The sequence below is a fragment of the Dama dama genome, chromosome 30 (assembly GCF_033118175.1).
Source record: "Dama dama isolate Ldn47 chromosome 30, ASM3311817v1, whole genome shotgun sequence".
Taxonomy (NCBI): domain Eukaryota; kingdom Metazoa; phylum Chordata; class Mammalia; order Artiodactyla; family Cervidae; genus Dama; species Dama dama.
This window is the reverse complement of record NC_083710.1, coordinates 53,900,803-53,918,686: the sequence shown is the minus strand read 5'-3', so window position 1 is coordinate 53,918,686 and position 17,884 is coordinate 53,900,803.

Here is a 17,884-nt window from a genome sequence, read left to right as displayed (position 1 = left end):
GAGCCATTCATTGCCCTTCAGTCTCATTAAGCCAATTGATGAGACACAAGACTATGTTCAACTGTTATTGGAGACATAATCCATTCAACAGATATTTATTGTGAACCTGATATAATGTCCTTGAGAGGGCTCTCAACCCAAGAAAAATATTGCGTCTCCAAAAACAGCTCTTGTTGACTGAGGACCTGCTCAGATAACTTGGCAGATGTGGTCCAAATCTGGCTTTCAGCTTCTTGTACATGTATGCACACATATGTACTTTAATCTACTTTAGAGTCTATAGACTTTGAGGATTGCTGACGATATGCCTGGGTGGACAATCTTGACATGAGGTAGGACTTGTTACCAATACAGACAACTTGGATTATCTTGAGACATATAGCACTTAAATAAAATCAAGACACTCTCTCCTCTATGTGTACAGGGTTTTGCCTTCAGAAAACACTTTTGGTGCTGAAAACCCCTCCGGGAACACTCTGGAGTATACCAGGGTTGACTGACGGGCCCAAGAACCAGTGCTCATGCTAAAACTGAATGTGTTACTCTACACCTCATTTCCAAGCCTACCAGGTAGATTATGATGGCCAGGATGAAAGTTGAAACTATGGGATGGCCGTGAGATTTCATTTACTTATTAAACGAGGCCATGAAACTGCTTAGTTTGATCAAGGGCAGTGTTTCCAACTCTCCTGTGGAAATAGAAAGACACTTCAAGCGGTTATACACGTCTGTTTTCAGACCTTCAAGTTCTCATTTATGCACTCTCCATGACCTTCAGCTTAGCCCATGCTAAGGACACTACCTAAATATAGACCATTCGTTTCCTCCAAGCCTGAGAGAGAGGGGAATGGAGATGGCTTCTTAGAGAGCTGAATCCCTGGAGAAACGCCTAGCATGTCAACATGGAGCAGGCAATTGCACCCCACTCCAGTACTCTTGCCTGGAAAATCCCATGGATGGAGGAGCCTGGTAGGCTGCAGTCCTTGGGGCCGCTAAGAGTCAGACACGACTGAGTGTCTTCACTTTTAATTTTCACTTTCATACATTGGAGAAGGAAATGGCAACCCACTCCAGTGTTCTTGCCTGGAGAATCCCAGGGACAGGGGAGCCTGGTGGGCTGCCGTCTATGGGGTCGCACAGAGTCAGACACGGCTGATGCGACTTAGCAGCAGCAGCAGCAGCAGCATGTCAACATCCTCCCAATGTCCTTCTTTTGTGTTTCTTTTCATTGAGGTATACCTATTCTTCCTTATCAAGATCTATCATGAGATTCAATGTGCTTCTAGGGTTAGTTGATGACTGATCTTTCTGGAAATATCTCTTTTATTATGACACCATACCATCAACTCCTCACCTAACATGTGGCCTGGTTCCACATGCCAGAGGCAGGATTCCCGTACTCACTTTCCAGAGTCTGTAATTATTCCAAACTCCACCCTCAAATTCTTTAGGCCGGAAAGACTGTGGCTTTATTAAAATCAGAGTTTTAGATGTCCTTCACCCAAATTAAGACCTATATTTGTCTACATTTAAAATCACACTTTCAATCAGATTAATTGATGCTGAAATACTTTGAACATGTTTCCTTTGTAATTGCAAAAAAGAGGCACATTCCTGCAGAGAGTAATAGTATGTAGGAGTTTCCCAAGTAGCGCTAGGGGTAAAGAACCTATCTGCTAGAGACATAAGAGATGCAGTTTCGATCCTTGGGTTGGGAAGATCACCTGGAGGAGGGCATGGCAGCCAACGCCAGTATTCTTGCTGGAGAATCCCATGGACAGAGGAGCCTGTTGGGCTATGGTCCATAGGGTTGCAAAGAGTTGGACATGACTGAAGTGACTTAGCATGCAGCTTGTAGGAAGTAAAGACATGGGAACTTGAAACTGCAGCCAACAGCACTGTGACTTTAGGCAAACCCCCTCTTTTGTCTGAGGGGTGATTTCCTCATTTGGAACACAAAGTTTCAGTCTCAAATTTCTTTTAACGTTTGTATCTCTATAAATTTTAAAGTTCTGTGGTTTTCACAGTGGGATGAGAGTTGGAGGGAAGATTCCTTCTTTCCATTTTCCTTTAAAAACTGTGTTGAGGTAAAATTGGCACACAATAAACTGCATAGATTTAAACGGAATAACTTCATATGTTTTGATTTGTGTATACCCCTGGGAAACCATCACCACAATCAAGATAGTGAACATATCCATTGTTCCCCATTGGTGTCCCATTGTGATCACTCCTGGTCCTCCCCTCAGCTCCTCCTCTGAAAGGAGGAAACCACTCATGAGAAAACCACTCATCTGCTTTTAATCTCTATAAATTACTATGTGGAATGGAAATCCATTCCAGTATTCTTGCCTGGAGAATCCTATGGACAGAGGAGCCTGGCGGGTTACAGTCCACGGGGTTGCAAAGAGTCCAACATGACTGAGCGACCAACATATAAACACAGTGTCATCTCATGGTTTTGACTTACAGAACCCTAACAACTAATGATATTGAGTCCATTTTCATGAGATTCTTTGCCATTCATATATGTTCTCTGGTTCAGTGTCTTTCAAGGTTTGCCTGCTTTTTATGGGATTGTTTGCTTTTTTATTATTGGATTTTCAGAGTTTTTTTAAAAAATACATTCTGGATACAAATGCTGTGCCAGATATATTAGCAGTGTCTTTTAAAGAGCAGAAATTATGTGGACCCTGAATTTCTGACCCACATAAATATAAGGTACCATAAAATGGTGGTGGTTTAAAGTCACTAGGTTTTAGGGTAATTTATTACACAGCAGTATAATATCAGAATATTCACCGTGGGATCTTTAACCTTTAATCACCAAGGAATAAAGAAGGAGAGGAGCAGAAATGAGTCAGGCAGCAGATACAATGATTCAGTCTGCTTTTGCCCCACCCAGTGGCTCTGTTTTCACTCTTCTGTAAGCACAGGCATGCATGTTAAGTCACTTCAGTCATGTCCAACTCTTTGCAGCCCTACGGACTATAGCCCGCAGGCTCCTCCGTCCATTGGATTCTCCAGCAAGAATAATGGAGTGGGTTGCCATGCCCTCCTCCAGGAGATCTTCCCAACCCAGGGATCAAACCAGCATCTCTTACATCTTCTGCATTGGCAGGCAGGTTCTTTATCTCTAGCGCCACCTGGGAAGCTCTCTGGGAAGCTGAACCTCTCCTTGAATTCTATAATTTCAAGTCATGATAAAAGAGAAGGAAATTGATTAGGACTGACTCAAAAGTATTATTTTTTAAAGCTGAATAACATTCCATCGTATACATTTACCACAATTTCCATATCCATTCATCTGTTTATGGATATCTAGGCTGCTTCCATGTCCTAGCTATTGTAAAAAAGTGCTGCAGCGAACATTGGGGTGGATGAACCTACAGCCTATTGTACACAGTGAAGTAAATAAAATAGAGAAAGACAAATATTGTATATTAAATGCATATGTTTGAAATCTAGAAAGATGGTACTGATGAACCTATTTCCAGGGTAGTGTGGAGACGCAGACATGGAGAATGGACTTGTGGACTCAGTGTGGGAGGGAGAAGATGGGACAAATTGAGAGAGTAGTAACATATAATGGAATGTCACTCAGCTTTAAAAAGAATACATTTGCATCAGTCCTAATGAATTTCCAGAGAGTGAGCTTCCGAGAGTGAGCTTCCCCAGTGGCTCAAGTAGTAAAGAATCTTCCTGTAATGCAGGAGACTCAGGAAATGGGGCTTCAATCCCTGAGTTGGGAAGATTCCCCCACAGGTGGAAATGGCAACTCACTCCAGCCTTCTTGCCCGGAGAATCACACGGACAGAGGAGCCTGGTGGGCTACAGTCCATGGGGCTGTAAAGAGTCGGACATGACTAAGCACGCATGCATGACCTGACCTGATGACAAGCATCATTGCACATTTCTGTATGCCTAGTGCTGAGGACTCAATGGGGCTCACGTTTTAGCGTCTGCTCATAGGAAGCTTGTAGAGAGTGATGTCATTGTTTCTCTGGACAGCAGTGGGTATTAGTTCTTCCTGAAATATCCTTTGTTATCAATCTGGACAATGCCTGGGTCTGGCCATGAAATATTTCCAGTGAACATATACCACTTCTTATAAGAGCATGTCTGAGGGCTACAGAGGTTCTTCCAGTCCAAGGTAGGCATCTCAGGCAACCTCTGCAGGAAATTACACCTTGTTCTTCCACAGAAAGAAGTGGGAGAAGGAGTATTAATTTTCTATATAAGCAGCATTCTCAGACTACAGTTGATGGACAGTTACTTTTCTCGGTAGGCATACCTTTGGTTCGTCAAGATGATAGGTTTGGAAGTCCTAAAATAGCTTCTTCCCTTTCTGAATGTGAAATTTGAAAGGGAATACTTTGATGGATTTCCTGCACTAAATGGTACCTGAACATTTGCAGACACAATATAATTAGAGTATTGCTTGATACTTACTTATAGGGTGTGGGTTGTCAAGACCTAGGGCAGTTCAAAATGTGGGAAAAAAGCAATAAAATATACAAGTGAAAAAGGAATCGGGAACAAAACTGTTAATAAAGTTCCTTTTGCTTCTAAATCCAGGATGCAACATCACAAAAGAAAATGGAGATACCTAAGCAGAATAAAATTCCAAGGGAATTCTGTTCTGAAGTATCAAAGCTACACAGAATGGGAAGGACAGTTCTCAAAACCCGTATAGACTGTCCGCAGTGAAAGGTCAGAGTCTTTCTCTCTTAAGCTGAAACAGGCTTGTGCTAAAGCTAAGTGTTTTTGTCTGCAGTTGTTTTTAAAAATAATCTTGGGCTCAACAAAGGAAATGCCATAGCTGTGACAATTAAATTATTTGAAGAATCTGAAATGTCTTACATTATGTATGTCTGCAATTAAAATTACTTGAGGCACTTTTTGTTGTAATAGTAACACATATTCATTGTTATAATCTTGAAAACACATGTAAACAAAAATTGACTATCAGCTGTTAATATTTTGTCATATTGCTTTTTAGCTTTTTTTTAAAATTTTTATGCATTTGCCTCAATTATTTAAGGAACAAAAACATTAGATTCAACTTATAAAATACAGCAAAATGGTAGTGTTCAATAGAAGAAAGTGCTTCTTCACCCTGATAATCACTGCCAAGTTCCACTCTTTTTTCTATGCATATATATTAACCAAAAGTGGGATTTTAGTGTACATTCTTCTTTATTTGTTTGTCTGATCACATATTAATTTTGTAAAATATTCTTTTATATCATTTTTTTACGAAATGGACTTAGTGATTGAATTACTCAAACTTATTAATATTTAGGTTGTTTTAGTGTTACAATCATCATGATTAGGTAAGTATTTATATGTATCCTTAGGATAAATTTCCAGAAGGGGAATGTTGGATCAAATATTTTCTGATCTTTTAAGATTTCTCTTGAGATAAAAACAAAAATTGTCCTCCAGGAGAGATAGAAATTTAGTTTCTTATTGGCAGAGTGTGAGAAAGTGTCTTTCCCTTATGGGTTGTCTATGTTGACTATTATTTTTTAATCTTCTCTAATCTGATCCTAAGAGGATCTAATTATTATAATTTACATTTCTTTAACTGCTGGGTTGATGTGAGCATACAATTTCCAGTTTAGAGAAAACAGTAAGTTGAATGTGTTTAGTATAGTCCTCAGGGTTTAACTGAGCAACTTGCATCAAAGTGACTCCAAGTGGGAAAGTTGCTGGAAGATGAAGTGAGAAGTGTGGCACTACCTACTTCACAGATCCCATGTTGACAGCCTAAGTCCACAAAAAGTGACAGCAGGATGAAATATGCTGGGAGCAAAGACAGAAGCAATGGAGACCCTTGTGGAGTCATGTTTCTTTTTCATTTGGGAGAGTTTTGTAGCTTCAGGGTCTCTAAGGTCTTTACCTTTGACTTTCCATCTTACTTGAAGATAGGACCACCTCTTTGAATGCCTTTCTTCTTTCTATAGAAGTTTTTGGAACCAATCCATTTTGGAGAGCTGGTCTACACACCTGAACTTCATTTTGAATGACTATCCTCTCTTCTCTGCCGACTTTAGCCCCAGGAAGCTCATTAGAACTGTCTGTGGAACTTTCATTACCATTCATATCTCTCTCCCCTCTCCATCCCCTCACAAATTAAGTTAGAATCCCTGGGCAATGGGACCTGGACACAGTGGCACCTTATTTAAACTTCAGATATGACACTAATGTGCCTCCAGGCTAAAAAAAACCCCACTGGATTAGTTTATTTCCACCCTTCATTTGGAAAGCAAATTTTGAAGACTCATCAGTGGGCACAGGACTGGAAAAGGTCAGTTTTCATTCCAATCCCAAAGAAAGGCAATGCCAAAAATGTTCAAACTACCACGCAATTGCACTCATCTCACACGCTAACAAAATAATGCTCAAAATTCTCCCAGCTGGGCTTCAACAGTACGTGAATCTTGAACTTTCAGGATTTACAAAGGCAGAAGAAGCTGGATTTAGAAAAGGCAGAGGAATCAGAGATCAAATTGTCAACTGCCGTTGGATCATTGAAAAAGCAAGAGATTACCAGAAAAGCATCTACTTCTGCTTTATTGACTACGTCAAAGCCTTTGACTGTGTAGATCTCAACAAACTGTGGAAAATTCTTCAAGAGATGGGAGTACCAGACCACCTTACCTGCCTCCTGAGAAATCTGTATGCAGGTCAAGAAGCAATAGTTAGAACCGTACATGAAACAAGAGACTGGTTTCACACTGGGAAAGGAGTATATCAAGGCTGTATATTGTCATCCTACTTATTTAACTTATATATGGAGTAAATCATGCTAAATGCCAGGCTGGATGAGATAAAAACAATAAAAACTCCAGCACAAGCTGGAGTCAAGATTGCCAGGAGAAATATCAATAACCTCAGATATGCAGATGACACCACCCTTATGGCAGAAAGCAAAGAAGAAGAGCCTTTTGATGAAAGTGAAAGAGGAAAGTGAAAAAGTTGGCTTAAAACTCAACATTCGAAAAATGAAGATTATGGCATCCAGTCTCATCACTTAATGGCAAATAAATGGGGAAACAATGGAAACAGTGAGAGACTTTGTTTTGGGGGGCTCCAAAATCACTGCAGATGGTGACTGCAACCATGAAATTAAGACACTTGGAAGAAGAGCTATGACCAACCTAGACAACATATTAAAAAGCAGAGACATTACTTTGCCAACACAGATCTGTCTAGTCAAAGCTCTGGTTTTTCCAATAGTCATGTATGGATGTGAGAGTTGGACTATAAAGAAAGCTGAGCACTGAAGAATTGATACTTTTGAACTGTGGTGTTGGAGAAGACTCTTGAGATTCCCTTGGACAGCAAGGGGTTCAAACCAGTCAATCCTAAAGGAAATCAGTCCTGAATATTCATTGGAAGGACTGATGCTAAAACTGAAACTCCAATAGTTTGGCCCCCTGATGCAAAGAAATGACTCATTGGAAAAGACCCTGATGCTGGGAAAGATTGAAGGCAGGAGAAGGGAATGACAGAGGATGAAATGGTTGGATGACATCAACAACTTGATGGATATGAGTTTGAGTAAGCTCTGGGAGTTGGTGATGTACAGGGAAGCCTGGCATACTGCAGTCCATGGGGTCACAAAGAGTCAGAAACGACTGAGCAACTGAACTGGATTGATTCTTAATTTATTACAGGAAATACTTCTCTTCACACAGTTTCCCTCCCTGGGGAAGGATGGAAACTTTTTTTTACCCTAGCCACCTCTAACTTTGATTTTACTGACAAGAATCAGAACAATAAAGTGATGAACAATAAACAGTTTTACTACCTAGGTGCATGTAAGCCTAATGAGTATCACAATGATATTTCTTGTTAAATCAACAATCTCTCCTGTAAGGGAGAGTTCAGTATGTTCTACACATAGAATCAATTTCATATTGATTCAAATATATATTAGTACCAGCAAATAAGTCATTCCCTTAGCTTCAAGGATGTGAGTCTAGAAGTTCAGCCAGGGGACTAGAAGTAGTTATAGCAGCCTATGAGCCTAGAGAAACTGTCTTATCTGAAATCCAGGAGCTCTGACATCTGGCAACCAGACCACAATCCCAGGTCTGTCTTTATTTCCTTGCTGACACTTCAGGTATAGAAACCACCAAATCACACTGGCTAGCTGGACCCACGGCTCCCACTATGGCTTTTCTTAAATCTTTCTCTCTTTAGGTTGACTTTGATGCAGGATTTTCTAATTTCCATCTAGTCTCTCAGTCCTGGTCCAAAATGTTTGTCTTTCCCTCATGATTCTGAAGAACCACAGGGAAGAATAGCTCCAAACCAAAGTTGGTTCCTCCAGCAAGAATTGTCTCCTTTTTCTAGGATCTTCTCCAAATTCCTCTTTGGAAGCTTCCCCATTCTCTACAACAATGGACAAGAGACAAAAGTGTATATTAGAGACTTCCCTGGTGGTCTAGCAGAGAAGACTTCCCCACTTCCAATGCAGGAGGTGTGAGTTCAGTTCTTGGTCAAGGAGCTAAAATCCCACATGCCTTGGGGCCAAAAAACAAAACATAAAACAGAAGCAATGTTTTAACAAATTCAAAAAAGTCTTTAAAAATGGTCTGCATCAAAAAGTCTTTAAAAAGTGTATATTAGACAGTTAAACACTATACTTAGTACTTAAATAGTGCTATCCCGCCAGAAATGTTCTTCTCAGGGCTTTTGAATCCATTAGCCCTTTTTTTATTTGAATACGTACATCTAGTCAAAGCTATGGTTTTTCCAGTAGTCATGTATGGGTATGAGATTTGGACTACAAAGAAAGCTGAGCATTGAAGAATTGATGCTTTTGAACTGTGGTGTTGGAGAAGACTCTTGAGAGTCACTTGGACTGCAAGGAGATCTGACCAGTCCATCCTAAAGGAAATCAGTCCTGAATATTCATTGGAAGGACTGATGCTGAAGCTGAAACTGAAATACTTTGGCCACCTGATGTGAAAAACTGACTCATTGGAAAAGACCTTGATGCTGGGAAAGATTGAATGCAGGAGGAGAAGGGGATGACAGAGAATGCAATGGTTCAATGTCATCACCAACTCAATAGACATGAGTTTGAGCAAGCTCCAGGAGTTGGTGATAGACAGGGAAGCCTGGTGTGCTTCAGTCCATGGGGTCACAAATAGTCCTCCAAAATGACCAAGTGACTGAACTGAACTGAACTGACTTTGATCCCCAGTTACTGCTGTCAGAAGTGTAAAAAAGAATATGAAATCGTGGTCAAAGATCTATGGGCATGCAGGAGACTTTATCAATTTGCATCTCTCTGAGGTTTAATGTTCTCATCTGAACAGTTCATAATAACACCTGCCCTGCTGACCTCACAGGGCTATTGAAAATGGGATAGTATGTAGGAATATATGATTTGAAAACTGTGAAGTGATAAACACCTCATTACTGAAGTTTAATCTATAAGCAATAAAATGCACAAGGTTCAATACATTTTTGCCAAATATATATACCGTGTAAAAATACCCACAGAGAGCCATAATAGTTCACCATCGCTGTAGAAAGATCTCATTCTTTTATGTTTAATCCATATAACAAACTTCTGCTGCCACACAGAAAACCACCATTCTGATTTTAATAGCCATAGATTAATTTTCCCTGTCATTTAATCTCAAATAAATGGGATCATATAATACATGTTTTGTGTGTGTGTTTGAACTTGTCCTCTAAAATAATGTCCATCAGATGCATGCGTGTTTTGTATATCCTTCCTTTTTATTGAAACTGACAGTCACTCAATCGTGCCTGACTCTTTGAGATCCCATGCACTATACAGTCTATGGAATTCTCCAGGTCAGAATACTGGAGTGGGTAGCCGTTCCTTTCTTCAGGGGATCTTCCCAACCCAGGGATTGAACCCAGGTCTTCCACATTGCAGGCAGATTTTTTACCAGCTGAGCCATCAGAGAAGCCCAAGAATACTGGAGTGGGTAGCCAATCCCTTCTCCAGTGGATCTTCCTGACCCAGGAATCAAACTGGGGTCTCCTGCATTGCAGGCGGATTCTTAACCTATTGAGCTACAAGCCCTTTTTATTGCTGAGGAGTATTTTGTTGCATGAATATACCACATTTCATTTATCCGTATTCTAGTTGATTGATATTTGGATTATTCTCGTTTTTAGCTGTTATGAATCAAACTACTAGAAGCCTTCTTATACATGTTATTTTGTATATATACATTTTCTTTTCCCTTAAGTGTGTACTCAGAGTGGAATTGCTGGGTTATGGGGGTGGGTACAACTTTACCTTTGTAAAAAATTGTTAAACTGCTTTCCAAAATCTTTTTATAAGAGTCTCAAATGCATATTTGAGATAGTTCAAGCAAATATTTTCAGTCTCTTTAGTTTCAGCCAGTCTTACGGGTTTCAGTACCATTTTAACTTGCATTTCCCTAATGACTAATGATGCCAATCAGCTTTTCATGTGGCTAGAGGTTATTTGTATATAGTCTTTGGTGAAGTATCAAATCTTTTATCTATTTAAAAATTAGGTTATTACTGGATAGTCAAAATCCTTACAGTTAAAAATTCTTCTAATTATATTAGTTTATTTCCTTAGCAAACATAACGGAAAACAAATCTGGGAACAGAAATCTAAATCTAATAGTCAGTGATTTTTCAAATTTCAATGTTAATACAAGTTACCTGGATGTCCTGTTGAAAGGTTCATTGTGATTCAATAGACCTTGAGCATGGCCCAAGATTCTGAATTTCTATCAGGGTGCTGCAAATCAACACCAGTGGTCCAGTTACCACCTTTGAGTAGCAAAGTAATCACTGCATCTTTCATGATGGAGTAATGAAAGGTCATTTTATATAGATACATCTATCAATAACCTCAGATATGCAGAGGACACCACCCTTATGGCAGAAAGTGAAGAACTAAAGAGCCTCTTGATGTAAGTGAAGGAGGTGAGTGAACAAGTTGGGTTAAAACTCAACATTCAGAAAACTAAGATCACAGCATCTGGTCCCATCAGTTTATGGCAAATAGCTGGGGAAACAATGGAAACAGTGAGAGACATTGCTTTTTTGGGCTCCAAAATCACTGCAGATGGTGACTGCAGTCATGAAATTAAAAAACAGTTGCTCCTTGAAAGATAAGTTATGACCAACTGGGACAGAATATTAAAAAGCAGAGACATTACTTTGCCAACAAAGGTCTGTCTAGTCAAAGCTATGGTTTTTCCAGTGGTCATGTATGGATGTGAGAGTTGAACTATAAAGAAAGATGAGTGCAGAAGAATTGATGCTTTTGAACTGTGGTGTTGGAGAAGACTCTTGAGAGTCCCTTGAACTGCAAGGAGGTCCAGTCAGTCCATCCTAAAGGAAATCAGTCCTGAATATTCACTGGAAAGACTGATGCTGACACTGAAACTGCAATACTTTGGCCACTTGATGCAAAGAACTGACTCATTTGAAAAGACCCTGATGCTGGGAAGGATTGAAGGCGGAAGGAGGAGGGGATGACAGAAGATGAGATGGTTGGTTGATATCACCAATTCACCGACATCACCAATATGAGTTTGAGTAAACTCCAGGAGCTGGTGATGGACAGGGAAGTCTGGCATGCTGCAGTCCATGGGGTCGCAAAGAGTCGGACACAACTGAGTGACTGAACTGAACTGAACATTTATTGTAAATCACTATTCTTTTAGTCAAAGCCTGAAAATGCCAAGGGTGAAAAGAGTATTTAGAAATAACATTAAAAGTTAAAGATTCTGGTATATTGATTTGACTAGTGGGCCCAATTCTCCAACCTCATGCTTTCAAATCATTTGCCCTATAACTTTGTTATGCCCTTTCACTTCCACTCTGTGTCAGGCACATGACTTGCTTTGTCCAGCAAGATGTTAGCAGTTTTCACAAACCAGAGGCTTAACCCTGTATAATTGGATTTGCCTGTGCTTGTTTCTCTGTGTTCACCCATTCAGCTTCCTGAAGAATGAGAAAGACACGTGGTCATTAATTGGTCAATCTTTCCTTAGTGCCTCCCATTTATTGAGCACGTGCTTTGGATCAGGTAACATGTAAATCACTTATATTTTCCTAGTACACTTCCCCAAATAACTCCATGCCATAGGTAGTACTATGGGGGATATTGAAACCTAAGAGAGTTTCAGTGAAGTAATAAGCCCCAGACTAGGATTTAAATTCCTTTTTTTCTTTTCTGACTCCAGATGAAATTTTAGCAACCAAGTTTAGGCAGTCTAAAACAACATCTGATAAGGGAGAGAAGAACTCTAGAATGCTGAGGGGCAGCAGTGGAGAAGTAGAGAGGGATTTTCACTGGTATCCTTATACCTTTCTTTATGCAGTTCTTTGCTTCATCAAAAGATCACCCATTGATTGTTTGTAGATTTTTTGATGATGGCCGTTCTGACCAATGTGAGGTGATACCTCATTGTAAATTGATCTACATTTCTCTAATAATTAGTGGTGTTGAGCATCTTTTCATGTGTCTCTTGGCCACCTCATGTCCTATTTGGAGAAATGTCTATTTAGATCTTCCACACATTTTTTTTTTTTTTTGGGATTGGGTTTTTGTTGTTGTTGTTATTATTGAGCTGCATGAACTGTATATTTTGGAGATTAATAGAAGCAACCTAAATGTCCATCGACAGATGAATGGCTAAAGACGTGGTACATATATACAATGAAATATTACTCAGCCATAAAAAGGGAGAAATTTGGTCATCTGTAGATATGTGGATGCACCTAGAGTCTGTCATACAGAGTAAAGTAAGTCATAAAGAGAAGAACAAATATCATATATTAACACATATACTGGAATCTAGAAAAGTGGTATGGATGAACCAATTTGCAGGGCAGGAAAAGAAACATGTAGAGAATGGACATGTGGACATGAGGAGGGAAAGGGGGAGTGGGGTAAATTGGGAGGTCGGAACTGACATATATACACCGCCATGAGTAAAATAGATTCTTCGTGGGAAGCTGTTGTATATAGCACAGGGAGCTCAGCTTGGTGCTCTGTGGTGTGGAGACCTAAATGGGTGGACTAAGGGGTGTGGGAGGGAGGTCCAAGAGGGAAGGGATATATGTCTACATATGGCTGATTTGCTTTGTTGTATAGCTAAAACTAACACAATTTTCTGAACCAATTATAGTCCAATAAAAAAAGATCATCCATTGTCTGTCGCCCCAATAACTCTGTGTAGCAAACTCTAAAAGGCTCACTGCCTTAAAACAATAAGTATCTATTCAATTTAAGAATTCACAAATTCACAAATTAGGTGGGGAAGTTTTTCTTGTATCCATCACCATGCTGCCCCAGCCAGCAGTCAGTGAACCACCAAATACCAGCATGAGAAATTAAATTTTTAAAATATTTTACCTGGATTTTATATGATTTTATGTATAATTCATATATATCCTATATACATGTGGGGTGATGACAGACATCAACATTTAAGATAATGTGTAAAAAATTATTATTATACTAGAATGCTCAAACTACTGCACAATTGCACTCATCTCACACGCTAGTGAAGTAATGCTAAAATTCCTCAAGCCAGGCTTCAGCAATACCTGAACCGTGAACTTCCAGATGTTCAAGCTGGTTTTAGACAAGGCAGAGGAACCAGAGATCAAATTGCCAACATCCGCTGGATCATCAAAAAAGCAAGAGAGTCTGTGGGAGAAGGCGAGGGTGGGATGTTTCGAGAGAACAGCATGTATATTATCTATAGTGAAAAAGATCACCAGCCCAGGTGGGATGCATGAGACAAGTGCTCGGGCCTGGTGCACTGGGAAGTCCCAGAGGATTTGGGTGGAGAGGGAGGTGGGGGGAGGGGGAATGGGATGGGGAATACATGTGACTCCATGGCTGATTCATGTCAATGTATGACAAAACCCACTGCAATGTTGTGAAGTGATTAGCCTCCAACTAATAAGAATAAATGAAAAAAAAAAAAAAGCAAGAGAATGCCAAAAAAACATCTATATCTGCTTTATTGACTATGCCAAAGCCTTTGACTGTGTGGATCACAATAAACTGGAAAATTCTGGAAGAGATGGGAATACCAGACCACCTGACCTGCCTCTTGAGAAACCTGTATGCAGGTCAGGAAGCAACAGTTAGAACTGGACATGGAACAACAGACTGGTTTCAAATAGGAAAAGGAGTATGTCAAGGCTGTATATTGTCACCTGCTTATTTAACTTAAATGCAGAGTACATCATGAGAAACGCTGGGCTGGAAGAAGCACAAGCTGGAATCAAGATTGCCAGGAGAATTATCAATAACCTCAGATATGCAGGTGACACCATACTTATGGCAGAAAGTGAAGAAGAACTAAAGAGCCTCTTGATGAAAGTGAAGGAGGAGAGTGAAAACGTTGGCTTAAAACTCAACATTCAGAAAACTAAGATCATGGCATCTGGTCCCATCACTTCATGGCAAATAGATCGGGAAACAGTGGATGATTTTATTTTTCTGGGCTCCAAAATCACTGCAGATGGTGACTGCAGCCATGAAGTTAAAAGATGCTTACTCCTTGGAAGGAAAGTTATAACCAACCTAGACAGCATATTAAAAAGCAGAGACATTACTTTGCCAACAAAGTTCCATCTAGTCAAGGCTATGGTTTTTCCAGTGGTCATGTATGGATGTGAGAGTTGGACTATAAAGAAAGCTGAGCGCAGAATTGATGCTTTTCAACTGTGGTGTTGGAGAAGACTCTTGAGAGTCCCTTGGAGTGCAAGGAGATCCAACCAGTCAATCCTAAAGGAGATCAGTCCTGGGTGTTCATTGGAAGGACTGATGTTGAAGCTGAAACTCCAGTACTTTGGCCACCTGATGCGAAGAGCTGACTCGTTCGAAAAGACCGTGATGCTGAGAAAGACTGAGGGCAGGAGGAGAAGGGGACGACAGAGGATGAGATGCCATCACTGACTCGATGGACATGGGTATGGGTGGACTCTAGGAGTTGGTGATGGACAGGGAGGCCTGGCCTCTTGCGGTTCATGGGGTCGCAAAGAGTCGAACACGACTGAGCGACTGAATTGAACTAGATTCTATTCCAGGCAGAGCATGCTATTCAGACAGTTGTGTAACTTTTACTGAGGTACCAAAATATTTCACTCTTATGGGTAATAATTTTATTCATAATATTGACTTCCTATATTCACTATCTGAGTCTGGGTTGATAAATCTGTTTTTCAAAGATCTTAAATCTTTTCCTAAAAGTTACTTTTATATGTAACATCCTACTCCTCGCAGCTATATCAACTGTACCAAGACTGTTTTCTTTAAGTTGAACCACAGTTTATTTCAGTTAAAAAAAAAAAAAATGTAGCAGCAATACTCATTTCAAAATGCCATTTGGAAGATTGCTTAACTTGGTAAGTAAGATAGACTTCCAGTGATTTTGGTCAGTAGCTGAGTAAACCAGGATGATTACAATGACGCACACTCTGTGTTACTAGAATCGATTTTCTTGTGGGCTCCCTTTATCTCGTGACCTTTATTCTTTTTTTTTTCTGGGCTGTTGGGCAATATATGTTTCATGGTTTGGAAAAAACAATTACTTGTCTGTGATTCTCCCAGTACTAAATATAAGCACCTTAGAAGGAAAACATGTTACTTTATTAGCAATAGTAAAAGGAAGAAAGTGTTCTTTGTGGTTGGAATTATGAAGGAGCTCCGTGTCTTGAATCCGATTTTGTTGCTGTATATTGGAAATGTCTGGAACAATAAAGATTACTATTAGCCAAGAGAGCTAGAAAGCAGTTAGCCTAATGTTTCATTTATTACTTTCTATCTAGAATAACTCATTCAGACAGTAGGATCCTGGAGAGATCAGAAACAAGAGTAGTTTATGTATGAATTGCCACAAATGACCTACACCTAGACAGTTTAAGCTCAAAGTTGGGTACTTAAAACAGATCTGTTGTTCAGCTGGTGACTTGAGGCATTATCTCAAATATGCAATATGAGAGTCTTCTCTTGGGCTTCAGTTTTGGATAGACAAAGGGACAAAGATAATGAGTTTGGACTATAAATATTGCTCACAGCAGTACATAAAGAACAATGTTCCGAGAGGGCAAGCAACAATAACAAATAATGGATTGTGAAATGCAAATCTGAAGAGGAGTTTTCTGCTGGGCTTTAATCTTGAACGATTCTTTAAAGAGTTTAAAAAGTATGTAACTTTCTGTAGTTTTGAGTAAGAATGACAATTAGCCTAATTGTCAGTATACGGGGTACAGAATCCACATAGGAAATAAATAAATGCGATTTAATATGAAATAAGATGGAAACAAAACAAAAGAAAACCACAGATAGAAACAGAAGCTGCAGGGACTTCCCTGGAGGTCCAGTAGTTAAGACCTCCTTCTCCCAATGCAAAGTGTGCAAGTTCAATCCCTGGTCAGGGAGCCACATGCCTCAGGGCCAAAAAATAAAAACATGAAACAGAAGCGATATTTTAACAAGTTCAATACAGGCTTTAAAAAATAGTCCACATCAAAAACAAACAAAACAGAAGCCACAGAGTAGAATGCTCTTTTCTTGACTTGAGCTTAAGTTAAATCAAACAGTTAATAATTTTTGCAAAATAGATAGTGGCCTTTCATTTATGCTAAATATAAGGTGCTTTACTGGAGAGATGTCTATAGAACTGGCAATTGTTGTATCTCATGCAATGAAAGTGAAAAAGGGAATTCCCCAGCAAAGTTTTTCTTAATATTTTCTTTTGATTTTTAAAAATATTTATTTCTAAAATAATTTGAGAACATTCAAATATTAGAGGAGTATTTTATTTTATGTTACATGCTGAGTATTTCTTCTTTTGCTTATTTCCTATTTATGAAATCTGAGCTTCTAAAAAGTCTAGCTGGGTTAATTTGTAATAGTAGCAGTATTATACATTTTATTAACTATGGCTTGATGACTCATCTTTTAGCAAATGTTAGAATTCAGATCTCTCAAGAATCAGATATATGTAGTATATATGACAGAATGCTTGAAGAGGTAAGTAATACAGTTTCAGGCTGCTGCAATTAGGAATGTTTTAGCATGCTTTTTCTACCCAAAGGGATATTCCTTGCTCACAATACTAATACAGAAAAATTTTTTCCTACCTCAAAGCCAAGCGTTAAAGAAACAAAAACTTTCCATGTTTTTGTATAACTACCTACATGACTCCAAACAAAGTATTCAGAAATAAAATTTCAGTGCAAGGCAAATGGGAAGAGGAGCCATTTTCTAAATCGAAGTATATGACAGTGGCATTTTTCTGAATCGGTTGGAGGAAGCAATCTCCTTAGCAAAAGAGTTAATGAGGACTTTGTTCTTTGAAGTCTGAACCTTGACCAGTTTCAGAGAGTCTTAGAATTTGCTCTATTTAGTTATAAGGGAAAAGAAATATGGGTACAGTTGATTCAGTGAAAAGCAGGCTGGGACAGTGTGGGGTTTAGTGCAAAGTGGTTATGAGGGATTTAGTGCAAAGCAGCTTTAGTGCAAAGCCTCATAGCTCAGTTGGTATAAAATCTGCCTGCAATGAAGGAGACCCCAGTTCAATTCCTAGGTCAGGAAGATTCCCTGGAGAAAGGATAGGCTACCCACTCTAGTATTCTTGGACTTCCCTTCTGTCTCAGCTGGTAAAGAATCCACCCGCAATGTGGGAGACCTGGGCTTGACCCCTGGTTGCAAAGATCCACTGGAGAAGGGAACAGCTACCCACTCCAGTATTCTGGCTTGGAGAATTCCATGGACTGTATAGTTCATGGGGTCTCAAAGAGTTAGGCACGACTGAGAGACTTTCACTTCACCTCACTTCACAGGGACAGGGACAGGACTGGGACAGGA